At 37.8% G+C, this 13,096-nt stretch overlaps 8 non-coding genes across 8 annotated transcripts; all 8 read right to left on the bottom strand.

Annotated features, from left to right (window-relative positions):
* Positions 1-883: 883 nt before the first annotated feature.
* Positions 884-957, bottom strand: TRNAT-UGU (transfer RNA threonine (anticodon UGU)). The gene has a single exon. It is a non-coding gene; the product is annotated as a tRNA-Thr (tRNA).
* Positions 958-1,687: 730 nt separating this feature from the next.
* Positions 1,688-1,761, bottom strand: TRNAT-UGU (transfer RNA threonine (anticodon UGU)). The gene has a single exon. It is a non-coding gene; the product is annotated as a tRNA-Thr (tRNA).
* Positions 1,762-2,491: 730 nt separating this feature from the next.
* TRNAT-UGU (transfer RNA threonine (anticodon UGU)) lies at positions 2,492-2,565 on the bottom strand. The gene has a single exon. It is a non-coding gene; the product is annotated as a tRNA-Thr (tRNA).
* A 730-nt stretch (positions 2,566-3,295) lies between these two features.
* TRNAT-UGU (transfer RNA threonine (anticodon UGU)) lies at positions 3,296-3,369 on the bottom strand. The gene has a single exon. It is a non-coding gene; the product is annotated as a tRNA-Thr (tRNA).
* A 2,415-nt stretch (positions 3,370-5,784) lies between these two features.
* Positions 5,785-5,858, bottom strand: TRNAT-UGU (transfer RNA threonine (anticodon UGU)). Its single transcript has one exon. It is a non-coding gene; the product is annotated as a tRNA-Thr (tRNA).
* A 1,997-nt stretch (positions 5,859-7,855) lies between these two features.
* TRNAT-UGU (transfer RNA threonine (anticodon UGU)) lies at positions 7,856-7,929 on the bottom strand. Its single transcript has one exon. It is a non-coding gene; the product is annotated as a tRNA-Thr (tRNA).
* A 1,997-nt stretch (positions 7,930-9,926) lies between these two features.
* TRNAT-UGU (transfer RNA threonine (anticodon UGU)) lies at positions 9,927-10,000 on the bottom strand. The gene has a single exon. It is a non-coding gene; the product is annotated as a tRNA-Thr (tRNA).
* A 1,603-nt stretch (positions 10,001-11,603) lies between these two features.
* TRNAT-UGU (transfer RNA threonine (anticodon UGU)) lies at positions 11,604-11,677 on the bottom strand. The gene has a single exon. It is a non-coding gene; the product is annotated as a tRNA-Thr (tRNA).
* Positions 11,678-13,096: the final 1,419 nt, after the last annotated feature.

The following is a 13,096-nucleotide window of genomic DNA, read 5'->3' as shown; positions in this document are numbered from 1 at the left end:
AGAGTAGGCAGATTGAAGGAATGCCACGGCAGGGCCAAAAGGAGGAAATATTAGGAAAGATTGAAAAGTTGGAATTAAGACCCTGAGGACTGGTTCATTTCTTATGCAGAAGAAATTCTTAAAATCACAATTGCATTATTAGTAGAGACGTAGCCACAGAAAATTTGAGTTATACGTCATTGAAATTCCCATTTCTTAGATAGGAAGTTTGTTTCTGAGATGATGAAAACAAGGCACTGCTGAGATTTGAACTCAGGGTCTCCTGTTTACAAGACAGGCACTTTAGACAAATAAGCCACAGCGCTAGATACTTACCACATGTATTAAAACCCTGAGCACTGGTTCATTTCTTATGCAGAAGAAACTCTAAATTTCACAATTGCACTATCAGCATTGACGTAGCCATGGTAAGTTTGAGGTTGTAAGTCATTGAAGTTCTCATTTCTTACATAGGAAGTTTGTTTCTGAGATGATGAAAACAAGGCACTGCTGAGATTCGAACTCAGGATCTCCTTTTTACAAGACAGGCGCTTTAACCAACTAAGCCACAGCGCCACAAAATTTCCACGTGAAATGCAGGGAACACATAAGAACCAATCAAGCATTTCAAGTGGTTAACTTAGCGAAACAACATTGAGTTGAGTTGCATTCCATGCACAGCAAAAACTTGGAATAGGATTTTATTTTCAGTCATGACATTTAAGAAACTAAGTAAATTATGAATAGCATTCATTCAAAACCCTGAGCACTGGTTCATTTCTTATGCAGAAGAAACTCTAAATTTCACTATCAGTAGAGACACAGCCATGGTAAGTTTGAGGTTGTACGTCAATGGAATTCCCATTTTTAAGATAGGAAGTTTGTTTCTGAGATGATGAAATCAAGGCACTGCTGAGATTCGAACTCAGGATCTCCTGTTTACAAGACAGGCGCTTTAACCAACTAAGCCACAGCGCCACAAGCTTTCCACGTGAAATGCAGGGCGCACATAAGAACCAATCGAGCATTTCAAGTGGTTAACTTAGCGAAACAACTGTGAGTTGAATTGTATTCCATGCACATCAAAAACATGGAACAGGATTTTATTTTCAGTCATTAAAATTAAGAAACCAAGTAAATTATGAATAGCATTCATTCAAAACCCTGAGCACTCGTTCATTTCTTATGCAGAAGAAACTCTAAATTTCACTATCAGTAGAGACATAGCCATGGTAAGTTTGAGGTTGTACGTCATTGAAGTTCTCATTTCTTACATAGGAAGTTTGTTTCTGAGATGATGAAAACAAGGCACTGCTGAGATTCGAACTCAGGATCTCCTTTTTACAAGACAGGCGCTTTAACCAACTAAGCCACAGCGCCACAAAATTTCCACGTGAAATGCAGGGAACACATAAGAACCAATCAAGCATTTCAAGTGGTTAACTTAGCGAAACAACATTGAGTTGAGTTGCATTCCATGCACAGCAAAAACTTGGAATAGGATTTTATTTTCAGTCATGACATTTAAGAAACTAAGTAAATTATGAATAGCATTCATTCAAAACCCTGAGCACTGGTTCATTTCTTATGCAGAAGAAACTCTAAATTTCACTATCAGTAGAGACACAGCCATGGTAAGTTTGAGGTTGTACGTCAATGGAATTCCCATTTTTAAGATAGGAAGTTTGTTTCTGAGATGATGAAATCAAGGCACTGCTGAGATTCGAACTCAGGATCTCCTGTTTACAAGACAGGCGCTTTAACCAACTAAGCCACAGCGCCACAAGCTTTCCACGTGAAATGCAGGGCGCACATAAGAACCAATCGAGCATTTCAAGTGGTTAACTTAGCGAAACAACTGTGAGTTGAATTGTATTCCATGCACATCAAAAACATGGAACAGGATTTTATTTTCAGTCATTAAAATTAAGAAACCAAGTAAATTATGAATAGCATTCATTCAAAACCCTGAGCACTCGTTCATTTCTTATGCAGAAGAAACTCTAAATTTCACTATCAGTAGAGACATAGCCATGGTAAGTTTGAGGTTGTACGTCATTGAAGTTCTCATTTCTTACATAGGAAGTTTGTTTCTGAGATGATGAAAACAAGGCACTGCTGAGATTCGAACTCAGGATCTCCTTTTTACAAGACAGGCGCTTTAACCAACTAAGCCACAGCGCCACAAAATTTCCACGTGAAATGCAGGGAACACATAAGAACCAATCAAGCATTTCAAGTGGTTAACTTAGCGAAACAACATTGAGTTGAGTTGCATTCCATGCACAGCAAAAACTTGGAATAGGATTTTATTTTCAGTCATGACATTTAAGAAACTAAGTAAATTATGAATAGCATTCATTCAAAACCCTGAGCACTGGTTCATTTCTTATGCAGAAGAAACTCTAAATTTCACTATCAGTAGAGACACAGCCATGGTAAGTTTGAGGTTGTACGTCAATGGAATTCCCATTTTTAAGATAGGAAGTTTGTTTCTGAGATGATGAAATCAAGGCACTGCTGAGATTCGAACTCAGGATCTCCTGTTTACAAGACAGGCGCTTTAACCAACTAAGCCACAGCGCCACAAGCTTTCCACGTGAAATGCAGGGCGCACATAAGAACCAATCGAGCATTTCAAGTGGTTAACTTAGCGAAACAACTGTGAGTTGAATTGTATTCCATGCACATCAAAAACATGGAACAGGATTTTATTTTCAGTCATTAAAATTAAGAAACCAAGTAAATTATGAATAGCATTCATTCAAAACCCTGAGCACTCGTTCATTTCTTATGCAGAAGAAACTCTAAATTTCACTATCAGTAGAGACATAGCCATGGTAAGTTTGAGGTTGTACGTCATTGAAGTTCTCATTTCTTACATAGGAAGTTTGTTTCTGAGATGATGAAAACAAGGCACTGCTGAGATTCGAACTCAGGATCTCCTTTTTACAAGACAGGCGCTTTAACCAACTAAGCCACAGCGCCACAAAATTTCCACGTGAAATGCAGGGAACACATAAGAACCAATCAAGCATTTCAAGTGGTTAACTTAGCGAAACAACATTGAGTTGAGTTGCATTCCATGCACAGCAAAAACTTGGAATAGGATTTTATTTTCAGTCATGACATTTAAGAAACTAAGTAAATTATGAATAGCATTCATTCAAAACCCTGAGCACTGGTTCATTTCTTATGCAGAAGAAACTCTAAATTTCACTATCAGTAGAGACACAGCCATGGTAAGTTTGAGGTTGTACGTCAATGGAATTCCCATTTTTAAGATAGGAAGTTTGTTTCTGAGATGATGAAATCAAGGCACTGCTGAGATTCGAACTCAGGATCTCCTGTTTACAAGACAGGCGCTTTAACCAACTAAGCCACAGCGCCACAAGCTTTCCACGTGAAATGCAGGGCGCACATAAGAACCAATCGAGCATTTCAAGTGGTTAACTTAGCGAAACAACTGTGAGTTGAATTGTATTCCATGCACATCAAAAACATGGAACAGGATTTTATTTTCAGTCATTAAAATTAAGAAACCAAGTAAATTATGAATAGCATTCATTCAAAACCCTGAGCACTCGTTCATTTCTTATGCAGAAGAAACTCTAAATTTCACTATCAGTAGAGACATAGCCATGGTAAGTTTGAGGTTGTACGTCATTGAAGTTCTCATTTCTTACATAGGAAGTTTGTTTCTGAGATGATGAAAACAAGGCACTGCTGAGATTCGAACTCAGGATCTCCTTTTTACAAGACAGGCGCTTTAACCAACTAAGCCACAGCGCCACAAAATTTCCACGTGAAATGCAGGGAACACATAAGAACCAATCAAGCATTTCAAGTGGTTAACTTAGCGAAACAACATTGAGTTGAGTTGCATTCCATGCACAGCAAAAACTTGGAATAGGATTTTATTTTCAGTCATGACATTTAAGAAACTAAGTAAATTATGAATAGCATTCATTCAAAACCCTGAGCACTGGTTCATTTCTTATGCAGAAGAAACTCTAAATTTCACAATTGCACTATCAGTAGAGACATAGCCATGCTAAGTTTGAGGTTGTACGTCAATGGAATTCCCATTTTTAAGATAGGAAGTTTGTTTCTGAGATGATGAAAACAAGGCACTGCTGAGATTCGAACTCAGGATCTCCTGTTTACAAGACAGGCGCTTTAACCAACTAATCCACAGCGCCACAAGCTTTCCACGTGAAATGCAGGGAACACATAAGAACCAATCGAACATTTCAAGTGGTTAACTTAGCGAAACAACATTGAGTTGAGTTGTATTCCATGCACAGCAAAAACGTGGAACAGGATTTCATTTCCAGTCATGACAATTAAGAAAAAAAGTAAATTATGAATAGCATTCATTCAACGACATCGACAATTTGCAGTATGCAATAGATTCTGGTTCAATGACAAGGCCTTATGTTTTGAAATTCTATAATTGAATGATCCATCTTTTAGCACAGCTTCAATTTGGGACTTGTTTTTCTTCCAAGTTATGACACAGAGTAGGCAGATTGAAGGAATGCCACGGCAGGGCCAAAAGGAGGAAAAATTAGGAAAGATTGAAAAGTTGGAATTAAGACCCTGAGGACTGGTTCATTTCTTATGCAGAAGAAATTCTTAAAATCACAATTGCATTATTAGTAGAGACGTAGCCACAGAAAATTTGAGTTATACGTCATTGAAATTCCCATTTCTTAGATAGGAAGTTTGTTTCTGAGATGATGAAAACAAGGCACTGCTGAGATTTGAACTCAGGGTCTCCTGTTTACAAGACAGGCACTTTAGACAACTAAGCCACAGCGCTAGATACTTACCACATGTATTAGAACCCTGAGCACTGGTTCATTTCTTATGCAGAAGAAACTCTAAATTTCACTATCAGTAGAGACACAGCCATGGTAAGTTTGAGGTTGTACGTCAATGGAATTCCCATTTTTAAGATAGGAAGTTTGTTTCTGAGATGATGAAATCAAGGCACTGTTGAGATTCGAACTCAGGATCTCCTGTTTACAAGACAGGCGCTTTAACCAACTAAGCCACAGCGCCACAAGCTTTCCACGTGAAATGCAGGGCGCACATAAGAACCAATCGAGCATTTCAAGTGGTTAACTTAGCGAAACAACTGTGAGTTGAATTGTATTCCATGCACATCAAAAACATGGAACAGGATTTTATTTTCAGTCATTAAAATTAAGAAACCAAGTAAATTATGAATAGCATTCATTCAAAACCCTGAGCACTCGTTCATTTCTTATGCAGAAGAAACTCTAAATTTCACTATCAGTAGAGACATAGCCATGGTAAGTTTGAGGTTGTACGTCATTGAAGTTCTCATTTCTTACATAGGAAGTTTGTTTCTGAGATGATGAAAACAAGGCACTGCTGAGATTCGAACTCAGGATCTCCTTTTTACAAGACAGGCGCTTTAACCAACTAAGCCACAGCGCCACAAAATTTCCACGTGAAATGCAGGGAACACATAAGAACCAATCAAGCATTTCAAGTGGTTAACTTAGCGAAACAACATTGAGTTGAGTTGCATTCCATGCACAGCAAAAACTTGGAATAGGATTTTATTTTCAGTCATGACATTTAAGAAACTAAGTAAATTATGAATAGCATTCATTCAAAACCCTGAGCACTGGTTCATTTCTTATGCAGAAGAAACTCTAAATTTCACAATTGCACTATCAGTAGAGACATAGCCATGCTAAGTTTGAGGTTGTACGTCAATGGAATTCCCATTTTTAAGATAGGAAGTTTGTTTCTGAGATGATGAAAACAAGGCACTGCTGAGATTCGAACTCAGGATCTCCTGTTTACAAGACAGGCGCTTTAACCAACTAAGCCACAGCGCCACAAGCTTTCCACGTGAAATGCAGGGAACACATAAGAACCAATCGAACATTTCAAGTGGTTAACTTAGCGAAACAACATTGAGTTGAGTTGTATTCCATGCACAGCAAAAACGTGGAACAGGATTTCATTTCCAGTCATGACAATTAAGAAAAAAAGTAAATTATGAATAGCATTCATTCAACGACATCGACAATTTGCAGTATGCAATAGATTCTGGTTCAATGACAAGGCCTCATGTTTTGAAATTCTATAATTGAATGATCCATCTTTTAGCACAGCTTCAATTTGGGACTTGTTTTTCTTCCAAGTTATGACACAGAGTAGGCAGATTGAAGGAATGCCACGGCAGGGCCAAAAGGAGGAAAAATTAGGAAAGATTGAAAAGTTGGAATTAAGACCCTGAGGACTGGTTCATTTCTTATGCAGAAGAAATTCTTAAAATCACAATTGCATTATTAGTAGAGACGTAGCCACAGAAAATTTGAGTTATACGTCATTGAAATTCCCATTTCTTAGATAGGAAGTTTGTTTCTGAGATGATGAAAACAAGGCACTGCTGAGATTTGAACTCAGGGTCTCCTGTTTACAAGACAGGCACTTTAGACAACTAAGCCACAGCGCTAGATACTTACCACATGTATTAGAACCCTGAGCACTGGTTCATTTCTTATGCAGAAGAAACTCTAAATTTCACTATCAGTAGAGACATAGCCATGGTAAGTTTGAGGTTGTACGTCATTGAAGTTCTCATTTCTTACATAGGAAGTTTGTTTCTGAGATGATGAAAACAAGGCATTGCTGAGATTCGAACTCAGGATCTCCTGTTTACAAGACAGGCGCTTTAACCAACTAAGCCACAGCGCCACAAGCTTTCCACGTGAAATGCAGGGCACACATAAGAACCAATCGAGCATTTCAAGTGGTTAACTTAGCGAAACAACATTGAGTTGAATTGTATTCCATGCACATCAAAAACATGGAACAGGATTTTATTTTCAGTCATTAAAATTAAGAAACCAAGTAAATTATGAATAGCATTCATTCAAAACCCTGAGCACTGGTTCATTTCTTATGCAGAAGAAACTCTAAATTTCACTATCAGTAGAGACATAGCCATGGTAAGTTTGAGGTTGTACGTCATTGAAGTTCTCATTTCTTACATAGGAAGTTTGTTTCTGAGATGATGAAAACAAGGCACTGCTGAGATTCGAACTCAGGATCTCCTTTTTACAAGACAGGCGCTTTAACCAACTAAGCCACAGCGCCACAAAATTTCCACTTGAAATGCAGGGAACACATAAGAACCAATCAAGCATTTCAAGTGGTTAACTTAGCGAAACAACATTGAGTTGAGTTGCATTCCATGCACAGCAAAAACTTGGAATAGGATTTTATTTTCAGTCATGACATTTAAGAAACTAAGTAAATTATGAATAGCATTCATTCAAAACCCTGAGCACTGGTTCATTTCTTATGCAGAAGAAACTCTAAATTTCACTATCAGTAGAGACATAGCCATGGTAAGTTTGAGGTTGTACGTCATTGAAGTTCTCATTTCTTACATAGGACGTTTGTTTCTGAGATGATGAAAACAAGGCACTGCTGAGATTCGAACTCAGGATCTCCTTTTTACAAGACAGGCGCTTTAACCAACTAAGCCACAGCGCCACAAAATTTCCACTTGAAATGCAGGGAACACATAAGAACCAATCAAGCATTTCAAGTGGTTAACTTAGCGAAACAACTGTGAGTTGAATTGTATTCCATGCACATCAAAAACATGGAACAGGATTTTATTTTCAGTCATTAAAATTAAGAAACCAAGTAAATTATGAATAGCATTCATTCAAAACCCTGAGCACTCGTTCATTTCTTATGCAGAAGAAACTCTAAATTTCACTATCAGTAGAGACATAGCCATGGTAAGTTTGAGGTTGTACGTCATTGAAGTTCTCATTTCTTACATAGGAAGTTTGTTTCTGAGATGATGAAAACAAGGCACTGCTGAGATTCGAACTCAGGATCTCCTGTTTACAAGACAGGCGCTTTAACCAACTAAGCCACAGCGCCACAAGCTTTCCACGTGAAATGCAGGGAACACATAAGAACCAATCGAACATTTCAAGTGGTTAACTTAGCGAAACAACATTGAGTTGAGTTGTATTCCATGCACAGCAAAAACGTGGAACAGGATTTCATTTCCAGTCATGACAATTAAGAAAAAAAGTAAATTATGAATAGCATTCATTCAACGACATCGACAATTTGCAGTATGCAATAGATTCTGGTTCAATGACAAGGCCTTATGTTTTGAAATTCTATAATTGAATGATCCATCTTTTAGCACAGCTTCAATTTGGGACTTGTTTTTCTTCCAAGTTATGACACAGAGTAGGCAGATTGAAGGAATGCCACGGCAGGGCCAAAAGGAGGAAAAATTAGGAAAGATTGAAAAGTTGGAATTAAGACCCTGAGGACTGGTTCATTTCTTATGCAGAAGAAATTCTTAAAATCACAATTGCATTATTAGTAGAGACGTAGCCACAGAAAATTTGAGTTATACGTCATTGAAATTCCCATTTCTTAGATAGGAAGTTTGTTTCTGAGATGATGAAAACAAGGCACTGCTGAGATTTGAACTCAGGGTCTCCTGTTTACAAGACAGGCACTTTAGACAACTAAGCCACAGCGCTAGATACTTACCACATGTATTAGAACCCTGAGCACTGGTTCATTTCTTATGCAGAAGAAACTCTAAATTTCACTATCAGTAGAGACATAGCCATGGTAAGTTTGAGGTTGTACGTCATTGAAGTTCTCATTTCTTACATAGGAAGTTTGTTTCTGAGATGATGAAAACAAGGCATTGCTGAGATTCGAACTCAGGATCTCCTGTTTACAAGACAGGCGCTTTAACCAACTAAGCCACAGCGCCACAAGCTTTCCACGTGAAATGCAGGGCACACATAAGAACCAATCGAGCATTTCAAGTGGTTAACTTAGCGAAACAACATTGAGTTGAATTGTATTCCATGCACATCAAAAACATGGAACAGGATTTTATTTTCAGTCATTAAAATTAAGAAACCAAGTAAATTATGAATAGCATTCATTCAAAACCCTGAGCACTGGTTCATTTCTTATGCAGAAGAAACTCTAAATTTCACTATCAGTAGAGACATAGCCATGGTAAGTTTGAGGTTGTACGTCATTGAAGTTCTCATTTCTTACATAGGAAGTTTGTTTCTGAGATGATGAAAACAAGGCACTGCTGAGATTCGAACTCAGGATCTCCTTTTTACAAGACAGGCGCTTTAACCAACTAAGCCACAGCGCCACAAAATTTCCACTTGAAATGCAGGGAACACATAAGAACCAATCAAGCATTTCAAGTGGTTAACTTAGCGAAACAACATTGAGTTGAGTTGCATTCCATGCACAGCAAAAACTTGGAATAGGATTTTATTTTCAGTCATGACATTTAAGAAACTAAGTAAATTATGAATAGCATTCATTCAAAACCCTGAGCACTGGTTCATTTCTTATGCAGAAGAAACTCTAAATTTCACTATCAGTAGAGACATAGCCATGGTAAGTTTGAGGTTGTACGTCATTGAAGTTCTCATTTCTTACATAGGACGTTTGTTTCTGAGATGATGAAAACAAGGCACTGCTGAGATTCGAACTCAGGATCTCCTTTTTACAAGACAGGCGCTTTAACCAACTAAGCCACAGCGCCACAAAATTTCCACTTGAAATGCAGGGAACACATAAGAACCAATCAAGCATTTCAAGTGGTTAACTTAGCGAAACAACTGTGAGTTGAATTGTATTCCATGCACATCAAAAACATGGAACAGGATTTTATTTTCAGTCATTAAAATTAAGAAACCAAGTAAATTATGAATAGCATTCATTCAAAACCCTGAGCACTCGTTCATTTCTTATGCAGAAGAAACTCTAAATTTCACTATCAGTAGAGACATAGCCATGGTAAGTTTGAGGTTGTACGTCATTGAAGTTCTCATTTCTTACATAGGAAGTTTGTTTCTGAGATGATGAAAACAAGGCACTGCTGAGATTCGAACTCAGGATCTCCTGTTTACAAGACAGGCGCTTTAACCAACTAAGCCACAGCGCCACAAGCTTTCCACGTGAAATGCAGGGAACACATAAGAACCAATCGAACATTTCAAGTGGTTAACTTAGCGAAACAACATTGAGTTGAGTTGTATTCCATGCACAGCAAAAACGTGGAACAGGATTTCATTTCCAGTCATGACAATTAAGAAAAAAAGTAAATTATGAATAGCATTCATTCAACGACATCGACAATTTGCAGTATGCAATAGATTCTGGTTCAATGACAAGGCCTTATGTTTTGAAATTCTATAATTGAATGATCCATCTTTTAGCACAGCTTCAATTTGGGACTTGTTTTTCTTCCAAGTTATGACACAGAGTAGGCAGATTGAAGGAATGCCACGGCAGGGCCAAAAGGAGGAAAAATTAGGAAAGATTGAAAAGTTGGAATTAAGACCCTGAGGACTGGTTCATTTCTTATGCAGAAGAAATTCTTAAAATCACAATTGCATTATTAGTAGAGACGTAGCCACAGAAAATTTGAGTTATACGTCATTGAAATTCCCATTTCTTAGATAGGAAGTTTGTTTCTGAGATGATGAAAACAAGGCACTGCTGAGATTTGAACTCAGGGTCTCCTGTTTACAAGACAGGCACTTTAGACAACTAAGCCACAGCGCTAGATACTTACCACATGTATTAGAACCCTGAGCACTGGTTCATTTCTTATGCAGAAGAAACTCTAAATTTCACTATCAGTAGAGACATAGCCATGGTAAGTTTGAGGTTGTACGTCATTGAAGTTCTCATTTCTTACATAGGAAGTTTGTTTCTGAGATGATGAAAACAAGGCATTGCTGAGATTCGAACTCAGGATCTCCTGTTTACAAGACAGGCGCTTTAACCAACTAAGCCACAGCGCCACAAGCTTTCCACGTGAAATGCAGGGCACACATAAGAACCAATCGAGCATTTCAAGTGGTTAACTTAGCGAAACAACATTGAGTTGAATTGTATTCCATGCACATCAAAAACATGGAACAGGATTTTATTTTCAGTCATTAAAATTAAGAAACCAAGTAAATTATGAATAGCATTCATTCAAAACCCTGAGCACTGGTTCATTTCTTATGCAGAAGAAACTCTAAATTTCACTATCAGTAGAGACATAGCCATGGTAAGTTTGAGGTTGTACGTCATTGAAGTTCTCATTTCTTACATAGGAAGTTTGTTTCTGAGATGATGAAAACAAGGCACTGCTGAGATTCGAACTCAGGATCTCCTTTTTACAAGACAGGCGCTTTAACCAACTAAGCCACAGCGCCACAAAATTTCCACTTGAAATGCAGGGAACACATAAGAACCAATCAAGCATTTCAAGTGGTTAACTTAGCGAAACAACATTGAGTTGAGTTGCATTCCATGCACAGCAAAAACTTGGAATAGGATTTTATTTTCAGTCATGACATTTAAGAAACTAAGTAAATTATGAATAGCATTCATTCAAAACCCTGAGCACTGGTTCATTTCTTATGCAGAAGAAACTCTAAATTTCACAATTGCACTATCAGTAGAGACATAGCCATGCTAAGTTTGAGGTTGTACGTCAATGGAATTCCCATTTTTAAGATAGGAAGTTTGTTTCTGAGATGATGAAAACAAGGCACTGCTGAGATTCGAACTCAGGATCTCCTGTTTACAAGACAGGCACTTTAACCAACTAAGCCACAGCGCCACAAGCTTTCCACGTGAAATGCAGGGAACACATAAGAACCAATCGAACATTTCAAGTGGTTAACTTAGCGAAACAACATTGAGTTGAGTTGTATTCCATGCACAGCAAAAACGTGGAACAGGATTTCATTTCCAGTCATGACAATTAAGAAAAAAAGTAAATTATGAATAGCATTCATTCAACGACATCGACAATTTGCAGTATGCAATAGATTCTGGTTCAATGACAAGGCCTTATGTTTTGAAATTCTATAATTGAATGATCCATCTTTTAGCACAGCTTCAATTTGGGACTTGTTTTTCTTCCAAGTTATGACACAGAGTAGGCAGATTGAAGGAATGCCACGGCAGGGCCAAAAGGAGGAAAAATTATGAAAGATTGAAAAGTTGGAATTAAGACCCTGAGGACTGGTTCATTTCTTATGCAGAAGAAATTCTTAAAATCACAATTGCATTATTAGTAGAGACGTAGCCACAGAAAATTTGAGTTATACGTCATTGAAATTCCCATTTCTTAGATAGGAAGTTTGTTTCTGAGATGATGAAAACAAGGCACTGCTGAGATTTGAACTCAGGGTCTCCTGTTTACAAGACAGGCACTTAAGACAACTAAGCCACAGCGCTAGATACTTACCACATGTATTAAAACCCTGAGCACTGGTTCATTTCTTATGCAGAAGAAACTCTAAATTTCACAATTGCACTATCAGCATTGACGTAGCCATGGTAAGTTTGAGGTTGTAAGTCATTGAAGTTCTCATTTCTTACATAGGAAGTTTGTTTCTGAGATGATGAAAACAAGGCACTGCTGAGATTCGAACTCTGGATCTCCTGTTTACAAGACAGGCGCTTTAACCAACTAAGCCACAGCGCCACAAGCTTTCCACGTGAAATGCAGGGCACAAATAAGAACCAATCGAGCATTTCAAGTGGTTAACTTAGCGAAACAACTGTGAGTTGAATTGTATTCCATGCACATCAAAAACATGGAACAGGATTTTATTTTCAGTCATTAAAATTAAGAAACCAAGTAAATTATGAATAGCATTCATTCAAAACCCTGAGCACTGGTTCATTTCTTATGCAGAAGAAACTCTAAATTTCACTATCAGTAGAGACATAGCCATGGTAAGTTTGAGGTTGTACGTCATTGAAGTTCTCATTTCTTACATAGGAAGTTTGTTTCTGAGATGATGAAAACAAGGCACTGCTGAGATTCGAACTCAGGATCTCCTTTTTACAAGACAGGCGCTTTAACCAACTAAGCCACAGCGCCACAAAATTTCCACTTGAAATGCAGGGAACACATAAGAACCAATCAAGCATTTCAAGTGGTTAACTTAGCGAAACAACATTGAGTTGAGTTGCATTCCATGCACAGCAAAAACTTGGAATAGGATTTTATTTTCAGTCATGACAT

Source organism: Ranitomeya imitator, chromosome 7, assembly GCF_032444005.1.
Source record: "Ranitomeya imitator isolate aRanImi1 chromosome 7, aRanImi1.pri, whole genome shotgun sequence".
In the NCBI taxonomy this organism is placed as follows: Eukaryota; Metazoa; Chordata; class Amphibia; order Anura; family Dendrobatidae; genus Ranitomeya; species Ranitomeya imitator.
Note: the sequence above shows the minus strand (reverse complement) of the source record. Positions and strands in the feature narration are given on the sequence as shown.